The 10,926-nt window shown below is 25.3% G+C and overlaps 1 long non-coding RNA gene across 2 annotated transcripts in view; it reads left to right on the forward strand.

Moving 5' to 3' along the window:
• The window catches only part of LOC111631330, a 12,242-nt gene extending 2,098 nt beyond the window's left edge, over positions 1 to 10,144 (forward strand). For both annotated transcript variants that reach the window (XR_002757680.1, XR_002757681.1), the window contains exon 2: positions 9,127 to 10,144. This is a non-coding gene — a long non-coding RNA (uncharacterized LOC111631330). The remainder of the gene's footprint in view (positions 1 to 9,126) is intronic.
• The last annotated feature ends 782 nt before the right edge of the window (positions 10,145 to 10,926 follow it).

Genomic DNA, 10,926 nt, shown 5'->3' on the forward strand with positions numbered 1-10,926 from the left:
ATTTTTATTCTTGATACATATTTAAGAAATATCTTTGTACTTTTGAGTAGTCTGGTTTTTCTTTTCCTGCTTTATATGTATTAAAAAGTATTCAGCAAGCAAATAAAAATTGCTAAATTTTCATGCTTCCATTTAAAATAGTTGCATTAAATATAATTTTGTAAGTTTTAATGATTTTTGTTTAGTTGTTTATCTTAAGTCTTCATTAGAATACAGTGTACTTAGATTATATTACACATATTTAAGACTTGAATCATTTGAATATTTTTATAGTTAGCAATTAAATTAGCATTTTACATCATATATAAACATGATTTTTAAACATTTTTTTTATCATTGTCATCTTTTTTTAATGTTGGTATTTAAATTAGCTAAAGTTGACATAAATTTCTCTTCTTTCAGAAAACAAATTCCACTTTATGAGAGGCTATAGTAATTACAGACATTTAACTGTAAAGCTGATGGTATTATCTTTTTATAATTTCTAATGGTAAACTATAACTATGAAATAAAAAAAAATAATACAAATTTTGATTAAATCATTGCTAGAAATTGATTTAGAATTAGAAATTAAAAATACACATTTTGTTTGTCATCAGTTTTCAATATAAGAAAATATTTTTAAAAAACTCATTTGAACTTAGTTTTTTGTCTTTAATTGAACAAACTTTGATGTAAGAAATACAGAAATTTGTCTTTTTTCAAATTTATGTATTTTAATGTCTCACTAAATTTTTACTTAGTTACTACACTTTAATAAAAAATACTCTACTTGAAAATATTCTGGAAAGAAAAGAGAATTATTGTTTAAAGTTCTTAACTCTATACTTTTAAGTTATGAAAAAATTTCAAAAGTAAACTAATGTGTCACTGTATGTTAAAAAGAAACAATTTATTATTTTTAATAACAGATGATGAGTTAAGTAATATATATATATATAGAAAAAAAAAACAAAAATGTATTTAATAGTAAGTTGAGTGGAAATGATTTAGTAGAACTGAATGAAATAAATGGATTGATTCATGCTCATCATTTATCATGATTTCAGTTCATAGTTATGGCATGATTATAACAATGACAAATAATACCTATTTGTCATTGTTCCAGTTATAATATATAATTACACGGTACTTGATTAGAATTGAAAAACAAGTGAATATGAATCGGTTAAAAACCGATTAAGATGATGTTTCTATTACTGATCAGGAATATTGGATATAAGGTTTTTTAAAAACATGTTATAAAAATTTGGTTATCATTATATCTGTAATATTTATATTTTAAACTATATCCTTTAAATATTTAAAAATAATTTAATTTTTATGTAATGAATAATAAATATATATTCTGTAAATAAATAAATAAATAAATAAACAACTTATCTAATGATTATTGTAGATTAATTTAATAATATTTTATTGATTTTTTTCTGTATATTTTAATTAAATACAAATGCTTTTGTTACATGTAATAATAATTTAAAGGAATATTTTTATTTTTTATATAATTTGGAGGAAATTTAACTATAGTTGAAAATGATTTTTCAAATACAGTTTAATATATTTAATGTTTAAATTAATAAAAGATTAATGAAAGCTATTGGATTTAATGTCAACTTAAAAATAATTTGATAATTAGAAAATGTTTACAATTAAGATAGTTTTCATTAAATTTAAGATTTGTTTATATAAGTATACAATATAAGAAAATAAAAAAAGTTTATTAAATAATCTCCCATTTGTTTTATTAGGATTAATAAACCTTTATTAGACTTCAATTTTATTTAACTTGAAATATATTCAGGAGTTAATGTGTTCCTACCATCTGTGACAATATAAATGTAGATAAATTGTGACATATATACTGTATATTAGATTCATATAGAGTTTAAGAATAATAATATAGTTCATTATTCATTTCTTCCATCCATCAAATTAATCAGTCTTTTCAAACAGATGGAATAGATTTGCTTGGAAAAACATGATAAAATACAAAAAATAAATTCTCTCTGCTATTAAAATTTTTAATACCAGCAGATAATGTTATCTTGCTTGTGTCTTAGATCTGTAATATTTATTTTATATATTCTGTTTATATATGTATACAGCATTTAAATTGATAAACTGCAATTAATTCTTTACATAAAGCTAGAAAGCTAGATTTGATTTTATACTACAGATTTGTTTAATTGATTTACATTTTCTTTTTCATTTTATCTTTTCTTGTAAAAGAGAAAACACCACATAAATAAAGTTCCTGTGAAAATGATGGAGGAGTTAATACAGTTGAAACCAAGACTGTCCATAAGTGACATCCACACTGGAAGGGGAGGGGGTTAAGATGAGTCGGATAAGAGGGAGGGGGACTGGTTGAGCTTCAGTGGACATCCATTTATTTTGTTAAATTTTAAACAGTTTATGCATTTTATAATATTTATTTCAAAATTTTTTTGTATGTTTCATTTCTACTTATGGTATTTATCATTCATAAAGTGATAAAAGTTTTAAGCATGAGTCACGTTTTCTTGGGCATCCAAAGAGGGGAGGATTATGACAACTTAGACAAGCTGGGACAAGAGGAAGAAGGAGAGGAAAAATTTCAAGAAAAATGCAGACATAATTTATAGATAACTCTATGGATGTGTACTGCCTTTAGGTAAATGCTACTTTGTCATCCCAATCGAAATTAAATAATGCTTTAAAAAACACCTTTATACATTTTAAAACAAATACAGTTCAACCTTTCACTCTTGAATCTCACTCACAAGAACAAGAAAAAAATTTGATATGGACTTGAGGTTCTTACACAGTAAGCAATAACAGGTTTGATTGGAGATATAAACACTGTATTAATAAAATACAATAGCAAGAACAGTCCATACCTATATTAGGTATATATAAGATATTTTTGACATGCCTTAGCAGAAACAGTTTGTCAATAGTTTCTGATACCTGATTTTTTAAGCCAATTAGATGCAAACCAAACTCATAGCCAATTAGAGAAAAGCAACATTAATTACAAATATGTACTATATTGCAAGAGATGTTTCTCAACTACAATTTATGCCATCAAAATGTATTTGTTGAGCTTTGAATTTGTAATTGACACTTAAGTCTATAATTTGAGATAGATGGGTTTTGGGAGAAAATTATTTGAGATAAAACATGGAAAATATATTGAATTTAGGTTGAAAATGCAGGGAAAAAAATTAATTATTATATAAATATGTTTGAGATAGACAGATTCAACTGTATTTATTGCATCAATTGTATTGCCTTTATTTTAAATTTGATATAGTAGCTACAAATTAAAATGGCAGACAGTATATTTCACAATTTAAAATATGGAAGAAGCCATGTCGTCTTCACTCTTCCTTCTTGTCCAATCACCAGCAAAAAAATAGTCCTTCCTTGCAGAGATGATCTTTTTATGCTGGTGATTGAACAAGATGGAAGAGTGAATACAACTTGGTTTCTTCCATATTTTAAATTTTAATTTGTAATTATACATATATTTTAAAATGTTTTGGCTTATCATCAGTGAATTTTTAAAACTGTTTTACATAATTTTGAAGAGATGTATCTCAATAAAAGGATTGTCTCTACAAGGAAAGACTATTTTTTACTGGTGATTGGACAAGACAAAAGAATGAGACTACTTGATTTCTTTTATATTTTAAATTGATATAGTAATGTTATAAACAAAAAGGAATATGGATCCATATATTTTTATGTCAAAGTGTACCAGAGGAAGATATGGTTGAGTCATTAGATCACAACTTATTCTTAAGGATGGTGCAGCTCTGCTTTTCAATTCTTTAAAAGAAAAGAAATGTAGACATAACTATAAATGAATACATATTTATTTGTTGCCCATTATCTGATAAATATAACATTTCTATAAATTGAAGTTCATATAAAAATGATCGTATCACATTTGTAGTTATATATATATATAAAAATTTTTGATTTTGCCACTCTTCTAAATCTGCCATCCCTAGGCAATGGCTGAGTTGCCCAAAAACAAAAATGTTCAAAACTAATAGGACAGACTTATTATATCTTTAATTTTATCTCGGAAACATTCAATTTTAGCCATATATTTATGAATATCCAGTATATAAATATCCATCTAACATGCCATATTTATTAGTATCATATAAAAAAATAACACAAATATGAATATTAAAAAAAGAAAACATATCAATGAAAATGCTTTATAAGAGTTAATACAATTGATATAGTAAACACGTTAGAACACTTGCATATTACTGAAAATATGGATTTAGTTCCTGTCTAGTTTAAAAGCATTGCTATTTATTTGGGTTTTCTTTATTTGAATAAGATATTTTATACATTGAGTAGTATTAAAATAATTTGATAATTAGAAAATGTTTACAATTAAGATAGTTTTCATTAAATTTAAGATTTTTTTTTATATAAGTATACAATATAAGGAAATAAAAAAAGTTTATTAAATAATCTCCCATTTGTTTTATTAGGATTAATAAACCTTTATTAGACTTCAATTTTATTTAACTTGAAATATATTCAGGAGTTAATGTGTTCCTACCATCTGTGACAATATAAATGTAGATAAATTGTGACATATATACTGTATATTAGATTCATATAGAGTTTAAGAATAATAATATAGTTCATTATTCATTTCTTCCATCCATCAAATTAATCAGTCTTTTCAAACAGATGGAATAGATTTGCTTGGAAAAACATGATAAAATACAAAAAATAAATTCTCTCTGCTATTAAAATTTTTAATACCAGCAGATAATGTTATCTTGCTTGTGTCTTAGATCTGTAATATTTATTTTATATATTCTGTTTATATATGTATACAGCATTTAAATTGATAAACTGCAATTAATTCTTTACATAAAGCTAGAAAGCTAGATTTGATTTTATACTACAGATTTGTTTAATTGATTTACATTTTCTTTTTCATTTTATCTTTTCTTGTAAAAGAGAAAACACTACATAAATAAAGTTCCTGTGAAAATGATGGAGGAGTTAATACAGTTGAAACCAAGACTGTCCATAAGTGACATCCACACTGGAAGGGGAGGGGGTTAAGATGAGTCGGATAAGAGGGAGGGGGACTGGTTGAGCTTCAGTGGACATCCATTTATTTTGTTAAATTTTAAACAGTTTATGCATTTTATAATATTTATTTCAAAATTTTTTTGTATGTTTCATTTCTACTTATGGTATTTATCATTCATAAAGTGATAAAAGTTTTAAGCATGAGTCACGTTTTCTTGGGCATCCAAAGAGGGGAGGATTATGACAACTTAGACAAGCTGGGACAAGAGGAAGAAGGAGAGGAAAAATTTCAAGAAAAATGCAGACATAATTTATAGATAACTCTATGGATGTGTACTGCCTTTAGGTAAATGCTACTTTGTCATCCCAATCGAAATTAAATAATGCTTTAAAAAACACCTTTATACATTTTAAAACAAATACAGTTCAACCTTTCACTCTTGAATCTCACTCACAAGAACAAGAAAAAAATTTGATATGGACTTGAGGTTCTTACACAGTAAGCAATAACAGGTTTGATTGGAGATATAAACACTGTATTAATAAAATACAATAGCAAGAACAGTCCATACCTATATTAGGTATATATAAGATATTTTTGACATGCCTTAGCAGAAACAGTTTGTCAATAGTTTCTGATACCTGATTTTTTAAGCCAATTAGATGCAAACCAAACTCATAGCCAATTAGAGAAAAGCAACATTAATTACAAATATGTACTATATTGCAAGAGATGTTTCTCAACTACAATTTATGCCATCAAAATGTATTTGTTGAGCTTTGAATTTGTAATTGACACTTAAGTCTATAATTTGAGATAGATGGGTTTTGGGAGAAAATTATTTGAGATAAAACATGGAAAATATATTGAATTTAGGTTGAAAATGCAGGGAAAAAAATTAATTATTATATAAATATGTTTGAGATAGACAGATTCAACTGTATTTATTGCATCAATTGTATTGCCTTTATTTTAAATTTGATATAGTAGCTACAAATTAAAATGGCAGACAGTATATTTCACAATTTAAAATATGGAAGAAGCCATGTCGTCTTCACTCTTCCTTCTTGTCCAATCACCAGCAAAAAAATAGTCCTTCCTTGCAGAGATGATCTTTTTATGCTGGTGATTGAACAAGATGGAAGAGTGAATACAACTTGGTTTCTTCCATATTTTAAATTTTAATTTGTAATTATACATATATTTTAAAATGTTTTGGCTTATCATCAGTGAATTTTTAAAACTGTTTTACATAATTTTGAAGAGATGTATCTCAATAAAAGGATTGTCTCTACAAGGAAAGACTATTTTTTACTGGTGGTTGGACAAGACAAAAGAATGAGACTACTTGATTTCTTTTATATTTTAAATTGATATAGTAATGTTATAAACAAAAAGGAATATGGATCTATATATTTTTATGTCAAAGTGTACCAGAGGAAGATATGGTTGGGTCATTAGATCACAACTTATTCTTAAGGATGGTGCAGCTCTGCTTTTCAATTCTTTAAAAGAGAAGAAATGTAGACATAACTATAAATGAATACATATTTATTTGTTGCCCATTATCTGATAAATATAACATTTCTATAAATTGAAGTTCATATAAAAATGATCGTATCACATTTGTAGTTATATATATATATAAAAATTTTTGATTTTGCCACTCTTCTAAATCTGCCATCCCTAGGCAATGGCTGAGTTGCCCAAAAACAAAAATGTTCAAAACTAATAGGACAGACTTATTATATCTTTAATTTTATCTCGGAAACATTCAATTTTAGCCATATATTTATGAATATCCAGTATATAAATATCCATCTAACATGCCATATTTATTAGTATCATATAAAAAAATAACACAAATATGAATATTAAAAAAAGAAAACATATCAATGAAAATGCTTTATAAGAGTTAATACAATTGATATAGTAAACACGTTAGAACACTTGCATATTACTGAAAATATGGATTTAGTTCCTGTCTAGTTTAAAAGCATTGCTATTTATTTGGGTTTTCTTTATTTGAATAAGATATTTTATCCATTCAGATTTATTTATACATTGAGTAGTATTTGTTAATACATCAACCAGTTAAGGACTATAATGATAGAAATCTGTAAAATTGAAAAGACATTAAATTTTGTTTATTATTTATAATTCTGTTTGTTGCCATAGCAACAATTTCAAATAATTAAAATAAGAATTCCGTTATCAGTTTTATTAAAGTAACTGTGATATTGTTTAAACAATGAATGAAATAAACTGTCAAAAAGCAATTGTTGACAAGTAGCTGGAAATCAGAAAAACCAAGACATTTCATAGCAAAAGAGCTACAAATTTCTCAAAGTACATTACAAACAAAAAAGTTGTAATGTTTTGCATTTTATGGATTTTTATTGTTACAGTTCTCAATAAGTTGATGAGCAGGATATTTTTATTTATATTTTTTAATTAGTAATTGATTACAGGATGGTTTTTCAGATCACTTTAAATTTATATTAACTATTTCCTATGATTTCATCAATTAATATTTTAATTATTTATCATCATTTTTTTAGATTGTCATCTTAACTGTATGTGAAAAAACTTTAATCATACATCTGCAATATACATTATCATATACATTAAAATCTGCTTTATTCAAGTTTACAAATTTACATTGAAAGTCTAATAAAGTAGAATTTTAAGTTTGTTAATTAAGAAATTTGAGTTTATTTCATTATTTAATTGTATTAGTTTAAAAAGATTCATTTATATTTATTATTTCTTAGTTTCATTCTTGTCAGTTTGTAACTTTCTGCTGATTCTTACATATACTTTGAATAATATAGTACCGTACAAAGTTTTCATTATTTATTCTGTTTGAAATAATTTTAATTTTATCAAGAAATGTATATGACATATTGAAGGTGTTGCCAGAATTCCATGACTGAATTAAAGGACACTTAAAAATGGTTAATGCTATCACATTCCAATTTTCACTCTATTCCATCTCATTTTAAAAAAGTGAAGTTGAATGATATTTTAGTTAATAACTAAACATCCTGTTTATATTTTGTAGATTTTGATTTAAAAATTATAGATTCTGTATTGACTGTAAATATTTGAAAATTTTAGTTTAATTTAGAATATTTAATGATAAACCATAGCTTTCTGTGGTGCATGGATATACTGTATATTGATATATAAGGATAAGAGTATGCTCATGCAAAAATCCACTAATGCCATTATAAAATATCTAAATAATGTTAATCAGTTTTTAAATTGTTACTTCAACTTAAAAACTGATTAACATTACTTAAATTTAAGAATTTTATTTATTTATCTTTATGAAGAATGAAACTTCTTTTGTGATATTCAACTTCATAATCTAAACTGAAGATCATTGACACTAAAAACAAATTTTCAAGGAGTCCAACAGATCATTAAATTAAATGTTATTTGGGATATTAATTTCCATCATCAGATTCCAGTTACACAGATTAAATTTTTATGTCTTAGTCTAAGTCTCCTATATACAGTTTGTCTTTCAGTTGTGAAAACTAGCTATAATATAAATGCTATTTTACATTTCTTTATTATGATATTTAGGCAAATAAGTTGTCATAAGCATTTGTTCTTTTTTTGTACGTATAATTTCATAACATCATTTATATAGTTTTGATAAAATTAAAATAAATTTAAAGCTTTTCAAAACTCAACTTGATTAGTTTTTGTCAATTGTTTTTGTCTTGCAAAAAAGATATCCACTTGATTCCTGTAAGTCATTATAAAAAAAAAAAATTAATAAAAAGAAAAATTCATTTAAATTTATAACAACTCCAAAACTGATTCCTTCAATATTACATATTTTTTTAAATATAAGTTATAGTAGAAGTGGTTTAAATGTTTCTTTTTTTAATTTACTTTTTTTAATTTAATTGTATTCAATATTTTTAATTTACATCAATTGCTTACCATATTAACTTAAAAAGTTTAATTGTTAGATGTTTGGAATATAAATAGATCAGTATTTTCTTTATAATAAATTATACTATAATAATGTTTTTATCATTTTTTAGAGCTCTGGATTTTAAAGAAACTTATCTGATGCAAGATGTGTTTAGGTGAAACAGGTGAAAATTTGTTTTAACCTTTTGACTGATGATTCTTCTTTGTGTTTGGTAGATTATACCAGTTTAATAAGTCATTATTATAAGGAAATCTAGTAGACAATAATAATTCAAAAATGATAATCTGTTTTATCCGTGTTCCTAGCAGATAAATGCTCTATATTGAATTATGAATGGTGTGCTAGGAATACAAGATTTTTGAAATGTGTTCAGATCCTAATTGCATTTTGTTTTGTTTGGATGTTCAACTTTGGAACTGATGATAATGGAGAGTTTAAAGAAAATGTTGTAATTTTAAGGACTATAAATTCTGAAAATGGAGCATAGCTCCAAAAGTGCATTATGTAAATGAGGTGTTTAAATATTTTGAAATAGAGCAGGCTTATTTGATGATAGTTAGTTAAGAGTTGGCAGTGATTGATTATAGAATGAATAAGTCATACTTAACAAAAATATCTAAAAAAGATCACTGTAAAGACACTGCACAGCATTATCCAGGGCTCAGGATTGAATCTGGGTGGAAAATCTCAGAGATTTTTCATGAATGATTTACCTGGATGTGTTGAGCCCTGTCTTGCCACTAGAATATCTCCATTATGTGCCTGGTTGAATACATGATTGGCATGATTGAAAAGTTCCCTTAGTGCCCACTGAGTGAAAAAAAGTTGAAAGGAAAAAAAAATAGCTAAAATAAAAGCAAAGTTGTAAAATATCAATATTTTTAGAAGAGTTCTTTAATCTTATATTTTTAATGACTCACCTGAAGAGTGGAAACTAGTGAAAACTCGTATGTTTTAGATCTGTGATTTGTTAAAGAAGTACCAACTGTGGTATTAAACTAGTTTTAATTCATATATTTGAATTTTATATTATTGGCTTTTCCAGTCACAGATTAAGTTAACACCAATGACCTAGAAACTTAAGGCCATATAACATCAAGGCCAATTTGAGATAAATTTAAATGAAAGAAAAATTAGAATGTTGTAAGAAACCTATTATTTCTATTTATAGAAAACCATTTTTTTAATATCAAAAGTTTAGAATATATGCCAAGAATGAGGTTGCTAGATTTTAGAAAATGCAGACAACTATTGGCAGTTCAATAACAAAATTTCTTGTCATATAAAAACAATTGAATATATATATATATATATTCAATTTTTATTAATTAATAATAAATTTTTACACTTGAATATAATTTTAGTATAATTTATATATTTGAACAAATCAGTAATATTAGTTATTTAATAATGTAATATTTTAATAATTATAATTTGTAATATTTAATGATGATGATTAAATATAAATATTTAATGTATTTTTAACAGCTCTTCTCCTAGCATATGACAAAGATTCATAGGTAAAATGAAAATTGTACTAATCTAGTTCTTCAGTTTTCAGTGTTCTATCATTATACTATGTGCTTTTCATTCATTTACATCAGCAAATACTAATACTAATCTTCAGTCTGAAGTCTATTTGAATAAAATGGACTGTAGACTGAATAGAAGCATACCTGAAAGAAATTAACTTTGCAAAAGTCCAAATTAAGAACAGTAAAAAGTTTACCTTAAGTAATATGCAATGCAGGGAGGCTTCAAGCCATTGTTATTTGTCCCATTCTAGCTGGTTTGCCTGCTGTTTGGTTTTGCAGAGTGCCCTTAGTTTTAGTGTATAGAGTTTCTTGCACTGGTCATCCAACCAACCATGATGGCATAGGTTTTGTAGGGCTACTAGTAAACGACTAGT

This window comes from Centruroides sculpturatus, unplaced genomic scaffold (genome assembly GCF_000671375.1).
Source record: "Centruroides sculpturatus isolate CEXI.00-Female unplaced genomic scaffold, Cexi_2.0 scaffold293, whole genome shotgun sequence".
In the NCBI taxonomy this organism is placed as follows: Eukaryota; Metazoa; Arthropoda; class Arachnida; order Scorpiones; family Buthidae; genus Centruroides; species Centruroides sculpturatus.